We start from the raw sequence: 11,036 nt of genomic DNA, 5'->3' as shown, positions 1-11,036 counted from the left end.
TAGCTATTATGTAATTAGCCGTTATGTTTCAGCCACCATCCTTAATTAGTACATAAGCCCCAGAGAGAAAGAGATTTAATTCAATTTAGCAAGTCTTTCTGAAATCCTAGGATGTATATAGCACTGTGGTAAGCAAGATATCCTTGCAGAATTTGAGGACTTGCATTTCACTGGGCTTGCCCTCAAGGACCAGTAATGCATCACAGCGGAGCAGCAAGGTCTCCTCCTCCAGGGCAGGGACCTGATCCTATTCTTTTTGTATCCCCTTTTTTAAAGCATCTATTTCAGTCTCTGTTAAGCACCTGATAAATGAACTGCCAAAATGAGGTGTACAGCAAATGTGCTACAAGCATTTATAGCAGGGAAAGGTCAGTGGAAAGAAGTGGAGGAGGTGGGACTTGAATCCAGCCCCAAGTGTGAGTAGGAGGAGTTAGAATAGGAGAGAGGAGTAGAGGGGGGCATTACTTGTGGAATATAGCTCAGACTATAATCAGCTGTTTATCGGAGCATAGCAGGCGATAAGATAAGTAAAGAAACATTAGTGAAAAGTCTCAAACAAAATACAGAGGAATTAAGCTTTAATTGTATTGGCAATAAGGAAATAGTGCAAATTTTTTATCAAGAAAGTAATATGTGGGAAAACGGACTTTGGCCCAGTGGTTAGGGCGTCCGTCTACCATATGGGAGGTCCGCGGTTCAAACCCCGGGCCTCCTAGACCCGTGTGGAGCTGGCCATGCGCAGAGCTGATGCGCGCAAGGAGTGCCGTGCTACGCAAGGGTGTCCCCCGCGTGGGGGAGCCCCACGCGCAAGGAGTGCGCCCGTGAGGAAAGCCGCCCAGCGTGAAAAGAAAGAGCAGCCTGCCCAGGAATGGCTCCGCCCACACTTCCCGTGCCGCTGACGACAACAGAAGCGGACAAAGAAACAAGACGCAGCAAATAGACACCAAGAACAGACAACCAGGGGAGGGGGGAAATTAAATAAATAATAATAAATAAAAAAAAAATCTTAAAAAAAAAAAAAGAAAGTAATATGTTTAAGAATATTAACCAGGCAACATGTGGAAGGTAAAAGGCAGCAGAATGGAGGCAAGGGACCATTTTCAGGAAGTGGGAATAGAATATGTCATCAGGGACATATATTCCCACTGGAAAAATCATTTAAAACATTATGACCTACATTAGGTGGGTTTTTTCATTTCTGTGCTATAAATGAAATAGTTGTTATGCATGTACAAATCTGAGCTACTGAGAAAGTTGCTTTGGAGCCAGATACCACACTGATGCTTTGCTTTGTGAACTTTCTCCACTTATTATTTTCTATCTGGTGGTTACTGTGACAGCTTTGAAGCATTTTCTCAGCATTTAATGTATTAGCGAGAAACCTACACATGCCCAGGCAGCCCCTTACTTCTCTGCTTAAAAACACTGCACCCAATTCCTCTAGTATCAGGGCTCTAGTATTCCTTGTCTGGGTACAGCAGAAATTAATCAGGAGGTGTCTTAGTTTGCCAAAGGGTTGCTGACGCAAAGTTCCAGAAATGGATTGGCTTTTATAATGGGGATTTTATTTAGGGTAAAAGCTTACAGTTCTGAGGATTTGAAATGTCCGAATCAAGGCACCATCAGAGATGGTTTCTCACCAAAGTCAGCTACTGTTGATCCTGGTGTCCTGCCACATTGCGAAGCAAGATGGTGGCCATCTTGGTCGCAGTTCCTGCCTTCCCAACTCCAGAATGTACTGTCTTCTGGAACCCAGCTATAGGTGACCAGGCATAGGACTTGTCTCTTTCTGGGCCTCCTCTCTGTCTGGGCTTCTCCGCTTTCTTCCGTGGGTTAGCTGTGGGCTATCAGGCATACGGTTCATCTCTTTAGCCTTGAGCTACTTTGTAGGCCTAGCCTCTTGGAGGCTTCATGCTTAAGCTTTGGCTGCTAGCAATCCTCAAGTCCTTTCTCACATGGCAGAATCAAAATGGAAGCCTCCTCTCTCTGGGTCTCTCTGGGTCTCCCTTTATATAAGACCCAGCAAGAGGGGAGCTGATATGGATCAGGTGGTTGAGTGCCTGCTTCCCATGTACAAGGTCCTGCGTTCAATCCCCAGGACTTAAAAAAAAAGACCCAGCAGGAGGGCGGAGTCTCAATCTGAGTCACACCTCACTGATGTAGTTCAATTAAAAACAATCTAATAAAATGATCTAAAGTGAATCTAAAGCAATCGAAAGTACCAGTTCAAGAACATAATCTCTTTTTGGGATTCACCAAATTCAAACTGTCACAGGAAAGAAGATTCACATCATTATAATATACTACCTTTACACTGGAAATAGAAGAGGATGAAGTGAGAAGATCCTAAGGTGTTGTCTTCCCTGCAAAATTCTCTTCCCTTTGGGGGCGGGGGGGAGAAGATATACTAATTTTTCAACTTGGTTTGTGTGTATGCCTATTCCCCAAGCTTCAGCATTTCTTTCTGGGAACCCTCCTAGCCTAGGCAAAGGGCAGCAGGAAGGCAGACTGGGAAAATTCTTGTAGTATGGTCATAGACTACTGGACCAGGTTTCCATCAGTGCCAACTGCAACAACAGCCAGGGTTCTGCATTCCTCAGAATCAGAAGGAAGTGTAAAGAGATTCAGAAATCCTGTCAGGCAGCAGGTTTGGAAAGGAAGGAGAGTCTTCACTAGAGAGTGGAGAAGAGAAAATTCCTGGTGTTTCCTGAATGGCATTCAAGGTCCCAGGGTAAGCACATCCATCCCCTCCTGCTGGTATACCAAGACTGCTGGTGTCTGTTAGAAACTCCTCAGAGACTTCACACACTGTCAGACTTCAGCCTGGTGAAAGGCTGCAAAGTGCGCCCCTCCTGAGCCTGAGCCAACCCTACCTGCCCAGTTCCTCAAGAGTCTTAACCTGATCTACATGTCATAACACAATCCCTTTGTCAGGACCATAAGAGGCTGTCCTGTGTTGACAATGCAGTAGAGTACTTGATTTGCTACAAGTAACTTCTTGATTTCTGAGTCATACTCATCAAATATTTAGGCATTTTGAGGTCACACATTCAATGCTGACTTATTGTTACAATATTTGCCACTGGGCCCGCCACTCAACGAGGATGAGCATGGAAGTACCCATGGAATATTCATTGGTATCCTTGAGGCCTTGGTTGCCTCCTAATGGTTCAGATTGTCACACTGGCTGGAGTTGAGAGCATAACTGTTGCAGCATTTCAGTTCTCTTTCTGCAACTAAGAGCATCAAATCAAAAGGAAAGGAAAAATGGGAAAGGGGCTAGGTAAGCAATGTCATCAAAGAGGCAGCACAATAGATTTGGAATTGGAGAACTAAATTAAGTATTACTACTCAAGCAACTTTGAGCAACTTATTCTGAGCCTCCATTTTCTTCCTTTATAAATATGAGGGTATTAGTATTTAGCTCTAAGGAATCCAATGAGGATAAGTATGCAGTAACATGATAAAGAGCTTGGTCCTTAAGTGCTTAATAACTATCCATTTCACTTTCCTTTTCTTCCGTCTCCAAGATCCTTCTTTGTGGTACTATATCAGCAGTTCCTGGAAGTCCAACCAATAGGCAAGATGATGGAAATGTGGCTAGTTTGGGAAACAGTAATTCTACCCCATTACAGTTTGTCACTGCACATTGTGACATCAGATTTTAGGTCTTTTCTGGGTGGTGACTCTATGTTTTTATACTATGGAATGTAGTTTTTCTCTTCTCAGTAAGTGGCATGAAGCAGGCAAGATAGGGAATCAATAGATGAATCTGGAACCTGGCAAGAAGTCCACATGGACATTGGTGCCCCACCCCCCCAAGATGGCTGCTGGAGGACCCTCATGGAATTCTTCATTCAGAAAAAGATTTCCTCTGGAAGCCAGAAGAAGCCTTGGCTATTCTCCAGGGGCCTTATTATTGGGCTTTCCTGGGGAATTGATTGGTGGGGTAATCAACCAAAACAGCAAACAGCTGGGATTCCTCCTATGCCATTAGCAAAGGGGTAGAACAATTAATGGTTCAAAAAGTAAGTGCAAGTGCTCACTTCAGCAGCACATATACTAAAATTGGAACGATATAGAGAAGATTAGCATGGACTCTGCACAAGGATGACATGCAATTTCATGAAGCATTCCATAAAAATAAAAAAAATTAAATTAAATTAAAATAAATAAATAAATAAAAACAGGTGCAAAGGCTGAATCTCTCTCTCTTTCGCCTTTGGACCTCTATTCTGGCCTTCTTCTCCCCAGTTTGGATCACTACACAAGCAAACCTGGAGATTTATAATTTATAATGGGAAATTGTAGTCTGTAAATCAGCCCTCTTTATCACTTTCAGCCCCTTCCTTTTTACCTAGGACCCATGATCTGTTATTTTCTCCCATTTCTCTTCCCTCCCTACCTTAATAAATTACTGGCCTAACTAACTAGACATGCTCTCGAAATTCATTTCTGCAGCATAGTCAAGACAAAACCTGTTACAGTGTCACCATGCACCCAGCTGCATGAGCCAAAAACCTTGGAGTTATCCTTTACCCTTCTCTTTCTCTAACATCCCACACTCAACCCATTAGCAAATCCTGTCAGCTCCACCTTCAAAATATTCCAGGACTCCAGCCACCCTCCATCACCCCCACAGCTATCATTCGGATCTGAGCTCTCACCATCTCTCACCTGGACCTCTCCAAGAGCTTCCTAACAGAGCTCCCTATTTCCCATTGCCCTCCTTCAACCTATTCTTCATTCAGGGCAAGGCTGCTAAAATATGTCAGATTCCTGTGCTTAAACGTCTCTGATAGCATTTTACCATAGAATAAAATCCAAAGATTTCATCATGACTTCACCAAAGTTGTGCTGGTCCCTGGCAACTTTCTTGATCACATTTTATGGCACTCTTTTTCTATGTCACTCCCCTCCCCCCCACACTTTTTTTTTTCTCTCCCCTTCCCTGCACCCCCCACTCCTCATCCCAGTTGTCTGCTCTCTATGTCTGCTTGTATTCTTGTCAGCAGCACCAGGAATCTGTGTCTCTTTTTGTTGCAGCATCTTGCTGCGTCAGCTCTCCGTATATGTGGCGCCACTCCTGGGCAGGCTGCACATTTTTCGTGCTGGGTGGCTCTTCTTATGGGGTGTACTCCTTGCACATGGAGCTCCCCTATGCGAGGGACACCCCTGCATGACATGGCACTCCTTGGTGCATCAGCACTGTGTGTGGGCCAGCTCACACAAGTCAGGAGACCCTGGGTTTGAACCCCGGACCTCCCATCTGGTAGGCAGATGCCCCATCCAATTGAGCCAAGTCTGCGTCCCAGCAGTACTATTCTTTTTGCTGGTCCTTGCAAAGTTCATGTCTCGGGATCTTTGCACTAATGGCTCACTTTCATGTCCTCTCTTTATTCAGGTCTCTGTTCAAATTCCCTCCTCAAGAAGACATTGCTTACAAATTGCTTCAAAAAGAAAAAAAAAGAGAAATACTTAATATAAATTTAACAAAGCATGTACAGGTTCTGTATGATGAAAATTATAAAATGCTGATGAAAGAAATCAAAGACAACAAAAATCCTTGGAGAAACATACCATGTTCATGGATTGGGAGATTCAACATCGTGAATTCCTGCCAGGATCTCAGCAAGTTTCTCTGTAGACATAGTCAAGCTTATTTTAAAATGTATATGGAAAGGGATCAGCCCTAGAGTAGCCAAAAAGCCAAAATAATTTTGAAAAAGAAGAGTGAAGTAGGGGGAATCAGTCTTGCCTGTGGGAAAAAGAGTTTAAATTGTATTTGAACTTTGTATGGCCTGTTCCTTATTGTAGATGTTGCAGTTGTTCCCTATTATTGTAGATGATGTTTCAGTTCAGAGAGCAAACAGCTGCTTGGTAGTTTCCAATAAATACGAGGTGGAAACTAGGGTGGAGGTTCTCAGTTCCAGAAGCTGTGCATCCCCTGGTCCCATCTTTATCTCCTCTCGTGTCTTTCTCTCTGTCCTTTATTTCATAAAGTTCTGCATTGCCTTCCCTTTGAGCCAACCTATTGCTGAGCTGATCTCAGCAACTAGCACCCAATGTGGGGCTTGAAGAGAAGAAGGCTTGCAGCAGCTGGCCGCCAAACAGGGACCTGAAGGGAAGAAGGACTGCTTCGAGTGAAACTAAAGTTAGTGTGACAGCACAGAGTCCTGAGAGGTTTGGAAAGCCTTCGAAGTCCTTGAGGGTTTGCTTGTATTTCCCCAGGAGACAGAGAATGTCCTGTGTGGGTACCAATTCATTGGATAAAGCCATGCCGTGAACACCAAGAGATGACAAAAGTTCCTGTGGAACCCAGAACCTCCGGTCATGCAGATGGAGAGACAGATGCTGGAAAGTACACGGCTGGTTCTCATTCCGAAGACTAGAACGGCTTTACATCAAACTATCTAAGCTACAGAACTTGTTCAAGCATGGCATCATAAAGCAAGTATGGCTTGGGGACAGAAAGAGATTAAGAAGGAAAGTGAGAGGAGGAAAACTGGAAAAGTAATGTTGAATTATAAAAGGAAGCAATGAAGAAATTCTAGATTAATAGATTTGGAACTGCTTTTGTGTTTGTTCAATGTCAGTGTGTGTGTTGTAATTGTTTCAGTGTGTGTGATTGTTCAAAAAAGAAAAAGGAAGAAAGAAAGAAAAAGAGAGAAAGAGAGAGAAAAAGGAAGGAAAAAGAGAAAGAAAGAAAAAGAAAGGAAGGAAGGAAGGAAGAAAGGAAGGAAGGGGGAAACGGACTTTGGCCCAGTGGTTAGGGCGTCCGTCTACCATATGGGAGGTCCGCGGTTCAAACCCCGGGCCTCCTTGACCCGTGTGGAGCTGGCCATGCGCAGCGCTGATGCGCGCAAGGAGCGTCGTGCCACGCAAGGGTGTCCCCCGCGTGGGGGAGCCCCACGCGCAAGGAGTGTGCCCGTGAGGAGAGCCGCCCAGCATGAAAAGAAAGAGCAGCCTGCCCAGGAATGGCGCCGCCCACACTTCCCGTGTCGCTGACGACAACAGAAGCGGACAAAGTAACAAGACGCAGCAAATAGACACCAAGAACAGACAACCAGGGGAGGGGGGGGAATTAAATAAATAAATAAATCTTTAAAAAAAAAAAAAAAAAAAAGAAAGGAAGGAAGGAAGATAGGAAGGAAGAAAGAATTTTCAGTGTATATTTTGATACCTCCGGATGGTGACATAATTTGATAAATAAAAGGTTCTGAAAGAGCTCTATTCAAATGGCAAAAAAATTAAGTAAGCACTTATATTATTACCTAAGTTTAAAATGTTTATGAGATCTCTATAGTTGTAAGTCTCGATTAATAGAATTACTATCAGTTTCTTCAACAAAAATAGTTCTTGCTTAAATTGAAATGAATAGTTTATTTTTCTTCATAGGATAAAAGAAAGATGTAAACGTTAAGTGAATACTGAAAAAGGTAAAAAGTTTGTGGGAATGCTAACTGAAATGTTATAAGGTGTATTTTGTCCTAAAATAAAATGGTTAGTTTTATAATATCAGAAATGGAGATATGTGGGACAGACCTAGTATGCAAATAGCAAGTTATAAAAGTATTATGGTAGCATTCAGTGAGATAACATGGTTTGTAAAAGTAAAACAAGCCTGAATAAATACAAAAAGTGCAAAACCTGTGTGAAAAGGTCAACAATGGACTTTTGCAGTATTTCAAGGCTTTCTGCCCTGGCCTGATGGCAATGAATCTGGCTGCATAGAAGAAATCTGTGGCAGTGACCCTACTAAGAAACATCAGAGACAATGGTATTTTAAGGGCCTGGAATAGGCAAACAATTGGGACAAACTGTAAGGTCCCTGCTACTCTATCAAATTATTAAATGGGAAGTGGTTGTGGCTCAACTGATAGAGCATCCGCCTACCATATAGTCCAGGATTCAATACCCAGGGCCTCCTGACCGATGTGGTGAGCTGGCCCATGTGCAGTGCTACTGCGTGCAAGGAGTGCCATGCCACACCCCCCACATGGGGATGCCCCACGCACAAGGAGTGCACCCCACAAGGAGAGATGCCCTGTGAGAAAAAAAGCTCAGCCTGCCCAGGAGAGGCACTACATGCACGGAGAGCTGACACTGATGTGGGCTATGAGTGGGAGGCTCTTTGTCTCTTCAGAGATAACCTAAGCTGTTTGACTTGTGGGTGTAGAATAGTAAGAGGCTGCAGTCCTGCCCTTAGTGACATTGGCAACGACTCCAGTCCCAGGAAACAGTTTAAAATGCAAGGTCTATAAACTTTAAGTATTTAGGGGAAATGCAAACAAAATATGTTAAAAGCTTATCTTGAATGTCTGGAGTCCATTCTAAAAGCTTACCTAAGATGTGGAAGATATATATGCTAATTCAAGCCTATTGAGAACTGAAACAAAGGGACCATTTGGCCTTTCCTCTCTGTATAAAAGACATTTGAAAATCTTGTTCCGGGCTGGGGATTCAAACAGAAAGCTCCCGAGTCCAGCCGGCAGTCAATAAACCATTTTTCCTTCTCAAAATCATTCCTGAGTCCTGGCCTCTCTATACGCAAATAATTGGACCTCTCTCAAATTCTACAACAACACAGCAAGATGATGCAACAACAACAACAAAAATGACACAGTTTCTCCGTATGGCATGACAAGAATGCAAGCAGACACAGAAGAGCACACAGCGAATGGAAACAAAGAGCAGACAATTGGGGGGAAGGGAAGAGAAATAAATAAAATAAATCTTTTAAAAAATTATTAAATGTTGTTTGGTTGGGAAGACAAAACTATACTCTCTGCTGTAATTGATAAAGTATAATGTTTTTTCATGTTAATAGAATTTGTAATATTGTTGGAATACTAAAAGTCTTTTATCCCTCACTGACATGTGTTAATTAGGAAAGGTCCTTCATGGGAGTAGGAAGACCTCCAGCAGGCTGCTTTAAAAAAATAAAAGAAGAGGGAGAAGGTGGATATTGATTTAGCCTGTGAATTGGATGTGGCCCCAGGTCCAGTGAAGATGCTCAGAGCACTATACAAACTGGGGAAAATGAGATCATTTTTGATCGAGTACTAGCCTATATAATCTTGTTGGTTGGGAATATTAAGTCCATGAGAAATGAAAGTGTATTCATTAAATGTCTGCTAGTTGGAAGTCTTATTATTTGTTGTTATATAATCTACAGTAGTTATGGATTATGTATAAAATGCTTGAATACTAACCAGAATTTTAATAATGATATTGTGTACTTAAGTGATTCGAAGTGATATACAAATGTACCTTGTTGAATGTATATGTAAATCTCTTGTTTTAAGTTTGAACAATCCTGGGACTGAATGTATTGAGAAAAAAACCATTTTTTTAAAGATTTATTTTATTTATTTCTCTCTCCTTCCCCTCCAGTTGTCTGTTCTCTGTGTCTATTTGCTGCGTGTTCTTCTTTGTCTGCTTCTGTTGTTGTCAGCGGCACAGGAATCTGTGTTTCTTTTTGTTGTGTCATCTTTCATCTTGTTGTGTCAGCTCTCCGTGTGTACGACGCCATTCCTAGGCAGGCTGCACTTTCTTTGTGCTGGGCAGCTCTTCTTACAGGGTGCACTCCTTGCACATGGGGCTCCCCTATGCGGGGACACCCCTGTGTGGCACAGCACTCCTTGCGCGCATCAGCACTGCGCATGGGCCAGCTCCACACAGGTCAAGGAGGCCCCGGGTTTGAACCGCGGACCTCCCATGTGGTAGACGGACGCCCTAACCACTGGGCCAAGTCCGCTTCCCAAGAAAAAATTTAATGAGTATTGTTCAAACCTAAAAGTGAAAATATCACACAGGATGCTTTGTTAATCAGTGAAATATCATTTACGTAGACTTAGCCTTAGCAAAAACAAAAAGGGGGAAATGTGGGAAAAAAAGAGTTTAAATTGTACTTGAACTTTTTGGTTTGTTTCTTATTGTAGATGTTGTAGTTGTTCCCTATTATTGTAGATGATGTTGCAGTTCAGATAGCAAACAGCTGCTTGGTAGTTTCCAATAAATAAAGGTGGAAACTGGGGTCGAGGCTCTTGGTTCCAGAAGTTGTGAGTCCCCTGGTCCCAGCTTTATCTTCTCTCTTGTGTCTTTCTCTCTGTCCTTTATTTCGTAAAGTTCTGTGTTGCCTCCCCTTCAAGCCAACCTATCGCTGAGCTGATCTCAGCACTTCCCAATATTAAGGTTTACCATATAGCTGCAATAATTAAGAGAGTGTGGAACTGAAGGAGAGATAGACACATAGACCAATGGAACAGAACAGAGAACCCAAGAACAGATTCACACAAATATGCCCAATTCATTTTTGACAAAGGAGCAAGAGCAATTCAATGGAAGAGGGAGAGCCTTTTCAATAAATGGAACCGGAACAATTGGATATCCATAGGCAAAAAAGCAAAACAACTTAAACCTCACATCTTTTACAAAAAAAAAATAACTCAAAATGAATCATGGACTTAGACATAAAATTGTAAAACATCTAAAAAAGAATACAGGAGAAAATCTTCAGGACTCAGGACTAGGCAAAAAGTTCTTAGACCTGACACAAAAAGCACCATCCATTAGAGGAAAAATTGATAAAATGGACTTCATCAAAATTAAAAACATTCGTTCTGCAAAGAAACCCAGTTAGAAGGATAAAAAGACAAACTACAGAGTGGGAGAAAGTAGTTGCAAAGCACAAATCTGACAAAGACCTTATATGTAAAATATAAAAAGAACTCTCAAAACACATTATTACAAAAACTTTTAGAAAGTGAGCAAAAGACATGCACATACATTTCACCAAAGAGAATACAGATGGCAAATAAACATATGAATAGATATTCATTAGCCATTAGTAAAATGCAAATTAATCTATAATGAGATATCACTGCATGACTATGTTTATAGCTAAAATGAAAAACAGTGATTAACACCAAATGGTGGTGAGGATGTGGAATCATCCAACGCTGGAGATCATACAGAGAAACTGGGTCACTCATACTTTGCTGGTGGGAATGTAAAATGGTATGACCATTCTG

At 42.2% G+C, this 11,036-nt stretch overlaps 1 non-coding gene across 1 annotated transcript; it reads left to right on the top strand.

Annotated features, from left to right (window-relative positions):
• The first annotated feature begins 4,038 nt into the window (after window positions 1-4,038).
• On the top strand, window positions 4,039-4,145 carry LOC111765316 (U6 spliceosomal RNA). Its single transcript, XR_002797697.1, has one exon. It is a non-coding gene; the product is annotated as a U6 spliceosomal RNA (small nuclear RNA).
• The last annotated feature ends 6,891 nt before the right edge of the window (window positions 4,146-11,036 follow it).

Source organism: Dasypus novemcinctus, chromosome 5 (assembly GCF_030445035.2).
Source record: "Dasypus novemcinctus isolate mDasNov1 chromosome 5, mDasNov1.1.hap2, whole genome shotgun sequence".
NCBI classification, from domain to species: Eukaryota; Metazoa; Chordata; class Mammalia; order Cingulata; family Dasypodidae; genus Dasypus; species Dasypus novemcinctus.
The sequence above is the reverse complement of the archived record's forward strand: the minus strand, read 5'-3'. Positions and strand labels throughout refer to the sequence as shown.